This window comes from Rhinolophus hipposideros, assembly GCF_964194185.1.
Source record: "Rhinolophus hipposideros genome assembly, chromosome: 8".
Classification (NCBI taxonomy): domain Eukaryota; kingdom Metazoa; phylum Chordata; class Mammalia; order Chiroptera; family Rhinolophidae; genus Rhinolophus; species Rhinolophus hipposideros.
The window spans coordinates 82164539-82178412 of NC_138054.1; positions in this window are offsets into that span (position 1 = coordinate 82164539).

Here is a 13874-nt window from a genome sequence, read left to right on the forward strand (position 1 = left end):
CGCTAAGATTATATACCCAATGACTGAGCTGGGAGGCAAACCCTGGCACTGGCTCAGCCCCTGTCAAATGCCGTGTTAGGAAACCATCCCTTCCTTTTAGATTCTGTGCTGAACTGCTCATGTCCCCCCACCCACTCAGGACCGACGCTCTCATTCCTCTGGCTGCTAGGAGTGTTGGTGGCTGACCGCTCTAGGCCGAGCCGCTCTCCTGGCTCTCTTGCCCCAGTGCAGCACAACTGCAGGGCCACCCGGGGGGATCCGCTGAGGCTTCAGCTGTGACTGCATTGCACTTCTGTTTCTCCTGCCCATTCCTACGGTCTTCATTCTTCCACAGGTGTGATCCGAGCCCACTTTCCAATAAACTATCTCGTACAGATCTCTGTCTCGGGCTCTGTTCCTCAGGGAATCCGGCCTTGCATGCAAGTACATTTGCTGGAAAGACCCAGCATTTTGGCGCATAAGCTTCCATCTGGCTAACAGGAGACAGAATGGCTTGGGAGCCACGTAGCGTGCATTAGAATCCCACACTCCAACCCTTCCAGTGGTGTCATCTTGCAAATTGAGTAACCTCAGAACCTCAGCTTTGTTATTTGTAATATGAGCATAATGATATTCATGTCTATCTCATCAGCGGTGGCAGTTGAGATAACAGGTCGTGCATTTAGAATGGAGCTTGGCACGTAGTAACGGGCAGGAAGTGTTACACATCGGCAATGGCAGACGCTGCTGAAAACTCCTTCATTCCCCTGCTTCCTTGCTTTCCCTAAAATCACACTCTCCTGGTTTACCTACTTTTCTCACCATCTGTCCTCTGTTTGTGTTGCTGGCTCCTCTTTTTCCTCCCAACCCCTAATTTGGGTATTCTTCGGTTGGGTTCCTTTCCCGTTTCTGCTTCCTATCTTTTTCCTTGTTCTCTCTGTCCAGTGTCCTCCACCCTGCCAGAAAGTGGCCTGCAGGCCCTCGAGGGCCGTGAATAGCCCCTGGAGTGGGCTGCACATGGTTTTTAATTGATGCAGTGTTTAAGGAGGGTGAGCAGACCTGTCATTTGCACGAATAACCAACCAGATCGTTTCCCCTTTTGACTCCTCCAAAAGGGAGCCTGTCAGAGCTTTAGAATTGTGTTAGCGATTTTGTTTGCAATTTAACGCCCTTGAGTAAGGGCACTGGCCTGTTGTAATAGGTGCTATTGCCAAGGCCGATGGAGGCAGAGAGAAAGGTGACTATCATTTGAAGTTCTAGGACAAGAGACAGGCTAAAGAGATTCTAGGAAAGTCCTAGAATGAGGACCATGAACATTATTCTCAGGGCTTCATTTTTTTTTTTTTTTCAGTTTTTCTTGGGGAACAGTGTGTTTTTCCAGGACCCATCAGCTCCAAGCCAAGTCATTGTTTTTCAGTCTCGATGTGGAGGGCGCAGCTCACTGGCCCATGTGGGAATGGAACTGGCGACCTTGATGTTATGATCACTGTGTTCTAACCACCTGAACCACCCGGCCACCCCACTCAGGGCTTCGTTTTTAAACTGTGTAGATAAGTAGCTTAAAACTTAATTATTTACATATGAATTACAAGACTTCCAGGAATGCGTAAAACCCATGAAAATTATATACAAGAAATTCTGATGGCCTGTGTTTTTGATTCAATTCATCTACAGGTAAATCAGTGGAAAAATATGTTATGACTTCAGATATGTGGTTCTGGGAGAAGAGAAAGAGAGGAGTCTGGGAGAGGAAAAGATACTGCAGAAAAAGGTGAGGGGAAAAGGGGGAGAAGGGAACTAACATTTATTAGTCAGTACCATGTGCTGAGCACTTGACAGATGTTTTCTGATTTCGTATTCACAAAACTTCTGTAAGGACAGACTCTGTTAGCCCCATTTTACAGATAAGGAAACAGGGACTGAGAACAGATAAAAAACTCTTCGTGAGGCCACACCTGACCCCCAAGTTCCTGTCTGGACACCCCACCCTGCTGGAAGGGCTAACTGGAGTAGGAGCAGGGCGTTCTGATGTCGTAACTTTAAGATGATCTTTAGTCAACTTCAGTTTCAGTCGTCACCGTTCTGACACATAGGGACAGTGCTACAAGGTCATGACAAAACAAGATGTTCCTAAGAAGTGACCTTGGATGACAAAACGAGATGTTCCTAAGAAGTGACCTTGGTTTGTTTATAACATAAACAAATGCAAGTTTTTATGATGAATTCATCCCTCCCATTCCTCTAGTACAACACCTACCCCGCCATTCACCACCCTCCCTACCACCGCCAACACCCCCACACCCCCCCACACACACACTGCACACCCCCTTAATTCAGAGAAATCCTTTGGAGAGCTTCAGTTTTGTTAATTCTCAGACCATCTCTGGCTCAATCCATTGTAGCCAAATGGATCGAACCTGCTTGCAATCTACTTTTCAAGCTTAGAAAATTCCAGAGGCAGGTGGAGTTATAATATCTGGGTGCTAAGAAAAGGCTTTGAGCTAGTGAAATCCTTTCATCACACGTGTGAAAAATTCTTGTTTACATGAGGAGCCATACCAAAGATCTCTTATCTGACGTCCTTCTATGAATGCACCAAAGACAGGCAAGGAAGGAGAAATTATTTTAAAGGAGAGAATTTCAGAAAGAAATAAAGATGTTTCCTTTTCTCTGTCGCTGGATTAAAAAAAAAAAAATCTGGGTAGTTGAAATTTGGTACTTGCTTTGAAGAATAAAATTCCCAAGCCTTTCTGTTGGATGTTTGTGGTCTCTGTCCTGGCAGCTGTCCCACAATCTGTTCAGCCGAGCGTGATCGGAACTCTTATATTGGCCGTTGAAAGTCACATGTAGCTGATAAACAACTGCCACCCCCTCGGAACAAACATCTCAAAGCGAAGTGCTTTTTAAGTGGAATGCGTGTCAGGATCTGTGCTTGCCTCATGGTGGTGTTGCAAGAAATGATGATGGGTGTCCATGAATGTTAGGTTTGAAAGCCCTTTCTTGCTTGCCTGGAGTCCAAGGGTTTCCTAAGGTCAAAGAAAGTCATTCTAGAGAACACCCGAGGACAGATTGTGAGCCAAAAGTGTCAATTTTGCTTTCTCCCTTTACTCCTGCCTGTGAAATATTTTCCAATTCTTTGTGCTTTACGGCTTAGATGTCTAAGTAAGGGGTTGAACTATTTGCCTGGGAAATAAAATGTTCATAAGACGCCCTCTATGTGGAAATCCACTTGCATGACTAAAGTTTGTGCCACTGCCTCAGGTTAAGAAACCCATTTACATTTCTTGCAAGTGGTCTTGCCAAACTTGCCCCCCCCCTTCACTTGCCAGTTCACACCCCTCTCAGGTTCTGGTTTAAATGCACTTAATTAGAGTGCTAATTAGAACCTAATCTGGCTACTAATGAAGCAGTTGACAGCCCAGATCAATTAAAAAAGGGAAAAGCATCCCTGGCCTTTTGTTTGCGGCCTCTACAGGATGACATTCTCTTTTTAATTGCTTTGAAACAGGCTTTGCTGAACAAATCTGCCTCTGTCGTTGATGCTTGGCTCCTGGTCACGTGGCCTGTGCCAGCCAGAGGCTGCACTGCAGCACGAGGGAGCCTTCAGACTGGGAAAAGCAAGCTTTCTCTTGTCTCTCTGTGCCTGATGCTTGATGAATCTTACACTTCTAAGGGGCTTGCTCTGCCCACCTGCCCCACTCCTGTCCCCCGACGTTCTGAGACCTGAGCTACAAATGTCAACTAAGCTGCACTGTGTGGAACGCAACACGTCTCCCGTGGTATAGATAGGAATCTACCTGAGAAAGTAGCAATGAGAAGTGAAACCAGACTACTCTTTTCGTTAATATTTCTTTTGTGTGTGTGTGCCAGCATGGATGCTGGACTCCAGAGTTTTGGTGATTAGTTTTGTAGAAATAACAATAGTGGGAGAAGAATGGCAGAGGAGGCATCACTCTGTAGAAAATAAAGTTGCTATCTCCGTTGCAGGCACACAGTGTGTGAGGTTATTGAGAAGCGGGGCCCGCAGATAGAAGGGAAGGGCCTGATGACCGGAAGTAGACCCTGAGATGCGGGAGAGAGGAGAGCAGAGCTGGAGGTGAAGAAGGCAGGCATCTGAGGGCAGTGTGTGCCCACACTGAAGAAGAGTATTTTTTAAATACATATGGAGCACCTGTTTTGTGCAGGTGCCATGCTAAGCGTGAGTTATAGAGCAAGGAACAAAACGTGACTTTTTGGAAAGACAGTCAATGATCACATAATTGTAAATCAATTAAAATGTGCAAAGTGCTGCAGAAGATAAACCCTGAGCACTATAGGCTTGTCCTCTGCGGAGACTGCAGACTTGCCCAAGGAATGAAGTTTAAGCTGAGAAGTGAAGGTCACGTAAGAGACAGCTGGGCAGAGGGGCCAGAACAGAGTCCCGTTGCGGGAATAGTGCTCGGAAAATGGGAGGGAGAGAGAGAGCTTGTTTTGTCCTAGGAGCTAAGGAAAGTCCCACAGGCCAGAGCCGAGAGGAGAAGGAAGGACTTCATGGTTGAGACTGGAGCAGTGCCCAATCCTGCATAGCCTTTTAGGCCACACGAAGGATTTGGGACAGTCAGAGACTGTAAGGAAAGCATTAAAAGGTTTAAAGCAGGGGATTCTTCGGATCAGATTGTGCTCTTGAAATACCCCAGCAGCTGTGTGGGGAACTGATCAGAAGGGGTCCAGATGGGAGGTGGGGGGATCGTCCAGGAGGTGTTGACAGGGATCCAAGTGAAAGTCAATTTTGGCCGGAAGTAGGATGCTGGCGGTGGGGATGGAGCGAAGTGGAGAGACTTGAGAGACCAGACATTGAGCTTCTCTAGGACAGGGACCAAGTCTTTACATCTTAAAGCCAGGATAATGCCTGGCATGGTATGGGTATTGAACAAATGTTTACCCAATTGGAGTAAATTACATTGAATTAAACTTGGATGGGCCCTTTGGAAGATAGTCATATAGTCCTTCTTGTATAAAAGGTGGGGATGAGCTCTGGCTCTTTCCTGGCAGAACTGGTTCTGGAATCCAGAATCCTGATTTCCAGTCTGATTTTCTTAGGATCCTTTCTTCAGTGGGCAAGAGTTAACAACACTGATGAAATATGTAAATGTTGGAGAAAACTCCCCAGTTTGCAAGCTGTAGGTGGCTCTAGCTGGTTTAAATGGTGCTATCTCAGTATCACCCACAAAGCTCACGGCATAAAGTGACTTTCTTTGGAGCCAGTTTTCATAAGTAAAAGTGTGACTGTCTCTCCTACTTGTGCTCACCCCCTGTCACGGTGCTGCTGGCTCCTTCACAGATTTCCCCGTCACTGTTCATTCTTACCTTCAGAAAAGAGCCACTTCTCACATTTTCTAGTGGAAACGCTTTGTTCATTTGTTTTTAATCTCCTCTTGTAGGATTTGGCCAAGGAATTGTTCCAATATAAAGGACAATGGACAAGAGTTGGGCAATTCCGGGGGGATTAAGGAGGTGGGGGCAAGAGTAAAACTGGCCTCTCATCCTTGGAAACTAACAATTTTTTTTTTTTGAAGACCAGTTGGATTCCTCAAGAGGCATCCTTGAGATAAAAGCTGCAAACACTTCTTTTTTTACTGTTAGTGGTGGGGATACTGGGACCCCCAGTTTAGAAGGAACTGGTTGAAGGTCTGAGAACCTGGCTGTTCACTGTGTTAGACCCTGGCTCTACCAGTTACCAGTGTACAGGCTGTCTTTTAACCTCTGTGAGCCTCAGTTTCCTCCTCTGTAGAATGGAACTGATAGCAGGGAAATTGTGAGGATTGGTGAAAATGTATATGAAGCTCCTGGCACAGTGCATGGCCTGTATAGTCAGTCACCTAATAAACATTTCTTGTTAACAAACCACATTTTATTAGGTGAAATCATTAGCTTGACTTGCTTTATCTTGCTCGCACATCTAAAACAGTTGCAATGGACCCATCTACCCACCGTTTTCATGGATGTGATGCTTGGTGCAATCAGTGGTTTGCAGCTCTAATTACTGTTGTTAATATCACTATCATGATGCTTACTAATGGGGTGTTTCTTTTAAAGATAGATTCTTGCGTGATGAGTAGTTACGAGTAGCGGAACCCATACAAAACATGAAACTGTGATCGCCTTATGTATTTTGCCTGGTTTGTGTTTGAAAAATAGGAATTAATCTGTCAAAATAAAAAAGAAAAAGTGTTTAACCAATGGGGGCACTTGGACTAATTGAGTCCGGGTACTGCAGCTACTCAGGGTCTCCTTGGCAACTGTTTAGCCCGAGCTGAGCTTCCCAGAGCTGTGCTTGCTGATGGAGGACACACAGAGGTTATACTTTCAAAGCTCGCGTGTCTGTCAGCTAATGTCTGTAGGCAATATGTGCTTTTTAAAGAGCCTGTTGAATTACAAGGAAGGTGTGGGTGGCCAGATTCTTTCTCTTGAGTTGAAATATTATACTTTTAAACTAGTGTCTCATTTTGATTTAATAGCTCTCTGATTAAGAGGTGCCACAAAAGCAGTATCTTAACCCTAGGTTTAAGAGCAACCTGAAGAATTACTGTCTTTGCATCTTTTCACCGGAAGCCATCACTTGCCTATTCAGGGGTCCTCCCAGAAGGAGCCCTGCTACTTGAGGAGGCCAATTTGTTACATCAGATACAATGACTGGATTCTCTACTCTTTTTTTTTTCTTTTTTGCACCATTGAGTATTTGTTGTAGTACAAAGTAATATACTCTAAGGAAATGATTAGGAATACCAAAAGCTTAAGAAATTCATCTCAGCATTACTCACAATAGGAGACGATTGCAAAGACCTGAAATGCCCAGCAATGAGGACATGGTTAAGAAGATTAGAAAGCATCATCAGAGGGAATTTTATAGAGCCATTAAATTTGCATTTATGAAAAAATTTTAATGGAAGACATGGGAAAATGTTTATAATGTCATGCTAACGTAGGCCATGACATTGTATGTTGAACCTGATCTTGACTTCAATTTTAAAAGATATATAGGTGAAGACTGAAAGGAGTGTCACCAAGTTGATAATTGTACCAAAGTTGTTACCTGGAAATGGGCCTACACATGATTTTTATTTTATTCTTTATATTTTTCCAAATTTCCTAATTTTTCCTAGTATACATTAAGAACTTCAATTTAGATAAAAGTATTATTTTCACAGACGTAAAGACAAAATCTCATACATTCATGGAGGTGATAGTGGCAGAAATTTTAAATTAAAAACTGGCTGTGAGTGGCAGCTGTTGGAGATTAATGTTAGGCACTTATATAACATTCCATGGGAAGCTTTTAAGGTGTTTTATAGTCCTGAGCTCATTTCCATACCATCCCTGTGTGGTAGGCAGCAGGAATTATAATGATTTTGTAGATGAAAAAAAAGAAGAAGAAAAAATGCAGAATGAGCACTGCATTTTGCTTCTACTGATGTTTTTAAGCTGTGACATTAGAGCCTGCATGAGGACATATTACCACCGTTTCTCATTCATAGACACATGGACTTTTAGGATTGGCAGGAACCTTAGAAATCGTGTGTAGTCCACTACTTTGCAAAAAAAGAAAACAGAGGTGAAACAGTGAGTTAGCCCAGTATTTGGAAAGGTCATTTCCATGCCCTGTTCTTTAGCCTGGAAGAAATGCCAGAAGAGCTCTTGCTTTAATATATACCATTATTCCTGCTGAGGGCCTTTTAAAGAAAACAAAACAGGAGGGACTCTGAATTATTACACATTTGATTGAGATGGAGTAGGTAGGAAGGCTATTGGCAGCCAGAGAGAGTGGGCCCACCCATGATGGCTGAATTCCTCTTGGGATCAGTGTATCTTGTGCTTTTCTCATCCCCTTTTAACAGTCAGATTATCTGGGCTCCTTCTCTGTAGCCCTCTGTCTCCTAGATTTCTTGCCACTGGTGTCTCCAGCACACCAGCCCATCTGATACCTTTCAAATTCAGGATTCAGAGTATTCTCCCTTTAGAGTGATAAAGGAATTCAAAGCTTCTCTCCCTCTCATTTTTCTGATTTTTTTTTAAAGGTGGTCACAGTCCCCAACAGTTACCATCTCTGACATTTTCATCAGTGCTTCATCAGGGAGGAACTTTTGTCATAGCACCCAAGAGTTTGCAGGGATTCCAGAATAGTCTAATGTTAATTAATGATGCTACTTTTGGAGTTTGGTAAACATCTAGGTTTGAACGGGGGTCCTCTCTTTGGCTGGTAGCCCCTCTGTTTCTTCAAAGTGTAAGAAAATGTAATAAGAATAACAGAATAGTGGCTCTGTTAGTCAGGATGGGGCATGGTATGCTGCAGTAACAAGTAAATCTGGAGATATCAGTAGCCTGGTCCAGCAAATACTGATATTTTTTTTTGCTCCTGCAAAATCTGATGTGCATCATGTGGGCTGTCCTCCATTGGTGACTCTGAGATGCAGGAACCTTCCATCCAGTGTTGTCACCATCTCACCATGTGGCTTCTCAGATCACTGAGTCAGGGAAGAGGGAGCTGAAAAGTCATGCACTGGCTCTTAAATGTTGTGTCCAGAAATGACATGTGTCATTTCCACTCATATTACATTAACTCAAACTAGCCACATGGCTTTGCTCAACGACAAGGGGATTGGATGTTTAGGAGAACACGTGGGCTACTGAGTGAGCACTAAATGTCTCTGCCACCTTCCTGACATTAGTTGAGTCTTTCTATGTGTTAGGCATTATTATAAACATTTTACATGCCGATCCCATTTTCCCCTAAACATTAGAAAGTAGCTGCTAGCATCTCTGTTATACAGATGATAAAATGAGCCACAGAGATAAACTAGCCAGAGCCTCACAGCTACTTAGTGATGGAGCCAGGATTTAAAGCCACATAGTCTGACTCCAGGACCAGAGTTCTTAAACCTCTGCACCTATTGCTTCCCTAATAATATCTCCTGGAGGGATTTCTGTAAAATTATGGGCAATGTGGATAAAACACCTGGTATGCAGTATCTGATGTGTAACAGTCACTCACAAACAGCAGCGATTTCCATTACCGTTATTGTCGGCTACTTCTAATCTTTTCTGAGTCAAGGCAGAGTATAAATAGATGACTATGTGATAGAACTTTATTAAAAGGGATCTCTTTTGTCCTGGCATCTGGTGTTGCATGGCATATCTTAATATAACCTTGAAGAGAATTATCAAGTAATTATCATCGTATGAAAGTATTTTAGCAAGTCATGGCCATTCTTACCCTGTAGTGGCATGAAAGTAAAGTCTACATTTTAATTACTGGTCTGCCATGTCTCATTACTGGTATCTACAAGGCTGCTCTGAGAAAAATTTAAGGACACAACAGTAGTTTATTTTGTATTCGTTGTAATTAAACATTAGCACTGATCTTGACTTGTTCTGTTGGTAGTTAGAGTGAAAGTACTGTGCTGTACAAGTGATTTCTGAACCTCTTGGTGTAGCCAGGAATATATTTGGTGTTGAAGTGACTCCCCTGTCTCTTTCCTGCCTTGAGTTCATGGATAAGGCTGCGCCTCTTCTCCAGAAGCCTCCATGGCTGGAGACAGCCTGACGTGACGGTGAGTGAGCAGGCAGCACTACCCAGAGAAATCGAACTGTTTTGGATTCTCTAGGTTTGCACAGACCCGTGAAGGATATCACTGAGTTGGTAGAAGGACTGGGGCAATTAATGGTACACAAAAACCTGTGTGCCTGTGGTTGATGCCCTTCCTCCTTGCCCAGTGGGAGGTGGAAGACAGTATCTTGGTACCTGAGAAGTATTTCTCATTTTTCCCTATCACGGGGAATGGGGGGATGGTGCCATTTTATGCCTTATCTTCTTTCAGAAGCCCTGTTTCTGTCATAGATCGCAGCCCATCATCTCTGACAAAGGCTGCGCTCCTGGGAATCTCTCATTCATTAAACTCTCAAGTATACACTTAGGCCAGGATAGAAAGATGAGGAGACACTGCCCAGCTTCACCACACACAGGTAGGTAAACAATAAACTAAGGGAGCTAGAACTTCAAAAGTGCTACATAGAGATGCCCAGGGGAGTGCAGAAGAAGGGCTAGTCACTGAGGATCAGGCCAAGGATTGCTGAATCGTGTGTGTGTATGCTTCATAGTCCTTTCATACTAATCAAAACCCACAGGTATTACTGCTTCTGAGAAACAAATAGGTCGCGTGAGGCAATACAATTCCCCAGTATCCCCAGTAGCTTTAACTGAATCACTGAATAGCATTCGGAAGGATCTCTGGATTAGGTATTGACACTTCTGTCATTGTAAATGACATCAGCTGGATACTGGACAAATTTTGGCAAGTCTTTTAAAAGAAGTATTCTGCAGAATAGCATGTATTCTATGATTGCAACTAAACAGAACTACCCATATATGTGGCCACCAAATAGAGATCTGGCACAGAGCCTGCACCAGACCCCCCCAGGCCCTGCCTCCAGGAACCTGCCTGGCCTGTCCAGGTGGGAATATGCATGGTGATGGGAGTTATTTTATAGCGGTGAGATTAGGAATTCATTTTTTTTATGAAATTTTTTTCGATATTAAATTGCTTTCGGTGTCAAGAGAGAAGAACACATAATTATTCTGTTATATACAAAACATTGCATTTTTTAAAAATCCATGGGAAAAGCATCATTAATGAGATTCAGAAAGGGAATCTTTAAAAATAACTCAACAACAGTCACACTTGATGGAAATTCTGACCTTTGGGCAGAGAACTTGAAAAGTGTTTTAAAACAGAAACACATTCTTCGGGAAATGCAGGGGACTTTTTAGGAGTCAGTAGGTCTTGCTAGTTAGGAAATTGCAATTGATATTTTTCAAATATCAGAGCAATACTAAGAACACTCTAACTTTTAGGGGGGAGGGAATCCCCTATAATCACACAAATGCCACAGACCAAACTATTTCTATTTGTTCCCTATATTCTATTATAATATTTGTCCACATATGTAGACAAAATGTCACATAGCTGTACATACATCTATACAGTCTTTTCCCCCACAAAAGACTACAAATATTTTTACCTAATAGTATATTGTTTTAAATATTCAAAAAATGGTTTACTGATTACATTTTAAAACATGGTTGTTCTGGACATTTGCTGACTTGAACTATTTTACCTTCACTAAAAAAATAATGTCAAGATTATAGCTGAAAGGAAAAGGATGTCAGTCTTGTCGTCTTTGACTTCAACAGACATGAGGACAAGTGCCGGTCCCAGGAGACCTAGACTCCTGCTTCTGCAGCAGGGCTGTCTGCCTTAGGGTTCTTCCTAACGCTTCAGAGCCTTTGATCTGTGAGGCTGACATTCTAGAAAGCTGAGCTGCACACAGAGATCTAGCACACAGCCTGGATCAGAACCCTCTGGCAACTTGTCCCACGAAAACAGGGTACACATATGGCAACCCAGGCAATGCTGTGGGGTGCAGAGTTCAGGCCCTGCCTCCGGGAACCCTCCTGGCCGATCCAGCCTTAACCAGAACTTGACCTTTTATTAAAACCAAATTGCTTTTCGAAGTGTAAACTCCTGCCTATTTCCTGTTCTGCCCTGATTCAACCTGCAGAGCCTGATTGCACCATCTCAGCCTGGTCCTGGCAGATCAGCAGCCACCCTGGCCTGGCTGTGCCAGGCCAAGTGGAACCACTGAACAAATACCACGGGATCGCTGCAGGCACTGGCCCTGCAGTTGGGGGCACAGTGCCATCTAGTGGACAAGAGGGAAAAAGCGTCCATTGCTTTTTTTTGGGGGGGGGGGTGTTTTTTTAATTAGTGGAGAACCTTTCAAATAGACCAAAGAATCAATTGCCCTCTTTGATACCAAAGGAGCTTGAGGACCAGGGAGGGAAATGGAGTTCCCAAGCACTACCCAGCCAGCTAGTGGCAGCGTGGACACTACAACACATCGTCGTTTGAACCTTGGTTCAGCATTCTTTGTACTGTACTGCAGTAAAGAAACCAGAAGATAAAAGAGCTTCTGGTTTTGGTTGAGTGGCTTTCAGACCTCGGCTGAGGTGAAGGTGGACACATGCGGTGGTCAGCATCTGGAGAGGTGTCAGTTTTTTACTGTCCTACAGAAAGCTTTGGCTGGACTCTCTCCGCGATGGGTGCAAGGCCAGAGGAAATTCAGTTGTCCACCTTGCTCTCCCTCCCCACGACACAAATGTGCCATGAAACTCAGCACATAAGACCATATACCTTATCCTGGGTTATAAGCAGGAGACTCCACAGGTCACTTGTGCCCTGAGGGGAGAGAAGAGAGAGGTTGTAGGCTGCCAGCCTTTCCCATCCCTTCCCTCTCCCACACTTTAGAGCTAAGGAAAATTTTGGACCTTCGTGGTCCCCCAGGTGCTTCCTGGTTCTTCCAGGTCCCCAGGCTCCCCAGATGCCAGAAGAGGGGTAGGTATGGGAGGTAGGGGAGCAGCACTCTTGTTTTCTGCACTCGAGAGCCTGCCTTGACCTTGATTAAAGCGGACTGGCTTCACAGCCAGTCTGCAGCAAAAAGACATTCACACTGAGTAGACTGTTACCCAGGATTGCGGAGGGGGAAATGCACACCGCATTATTCAGTGTCAGTGAGGGGCGGAGAGAAGGTGGAAGCCAGCACCTAACTTCATTCCCTCAAAGTGAAATCCTGAATGTTGACTCGAAACATATGGCTATGCTTTGGGACGGATCTTAGTCTAGTTGGATCTCCTAAAACAGAGAAAGGATTTCTTGGCTGCACTCTCTTCCCTTAGAGCCTGGGCCTTCCCTTGATTCTTAGACCATCACTCCAGCAGGAAGGGTGAGCCCATTCTGCCTTAAATGGGAGACAGAAATGTGGGTAGGAAAGATGTGCTGTTAACCTTTTAGCTGATTCATTTCATTTAACTTCTTTACAGCAAATTAGAGTAAGTGGAACTTTTCATTGTGTTTGTTTTTCTAACCCTGGGAATCTGGCTCAGGGGCTTCTGTGGCCTGGGATGTTCTGATCTGGCTAAGATTTGACAAAACCTCCGGTGCCCAGGGCACTGGCTGAGTCACAGTACGGCGTCCCATGGCCTGGTTTATGCCAGGAACAATGTTCTCAGTTCTCCAGAGGACAGAACAGCCTTGATGCTGAGCTCTGAAGGCTGGTGCCTGGCAGCCCTCAGACACAAAGCCCGCCTCCAAGCGAGGTCCTGCTTCCACCTGCGTCTAAGCCCCTCCCACCGTCGCTGTCCTGCCCTCCAGAATTCCTTCTCCTCCAAAGCACATGGTTAAAACTCAGAGTTCCTGTATCGTCCGGGACTCTGCTGAGATGTGAAAGCACAGACAGTCCTGCTTTTCAGCCCCGCACATCCCTGGAAAGGGGCTTCTGCAGAGCCTCTTCATAATGTGGAGCGTATTTTCCCACAGGATCATCAGTATAATTGGGTTGCATTTCTAACCAGACAGCTGGCACCAGCGGAATCACAGCGACATCCAGCAGCATGTCACAAAAGCCAACATGTCCCCACACCGCTGCAATCATCGACCCGAGGAAGAGCTCTAACGAGCCTTTTCCTCTTGATGCTGGCAGGGCCCTCCGCTCATTACTCAGTGTTTCTGGATCGAGCTGCACTCTCTTTCCCTGGCCCCACGTGCTGGAGCCCCTTTCTGTCCTCTCTAGGCCTTGCTCTGGAGGCCGCTCCACTCTGGCTGGCTCTTCTCCTTTCCTCACTGAATTCCTTTAACTAAAAAATCCTTTGCATAATTCAGAGTTTCATGTGCCCCCCTTTCCCTCCCACCCCTGCATTGACGTTATCCATGCTGCCATGAGCAGCACCCCAGGTCATCATAACAGCACCCCCATCCCATTATTAGGATGATTAGCATGTAAAGAAAACCGCTATACACGGCACT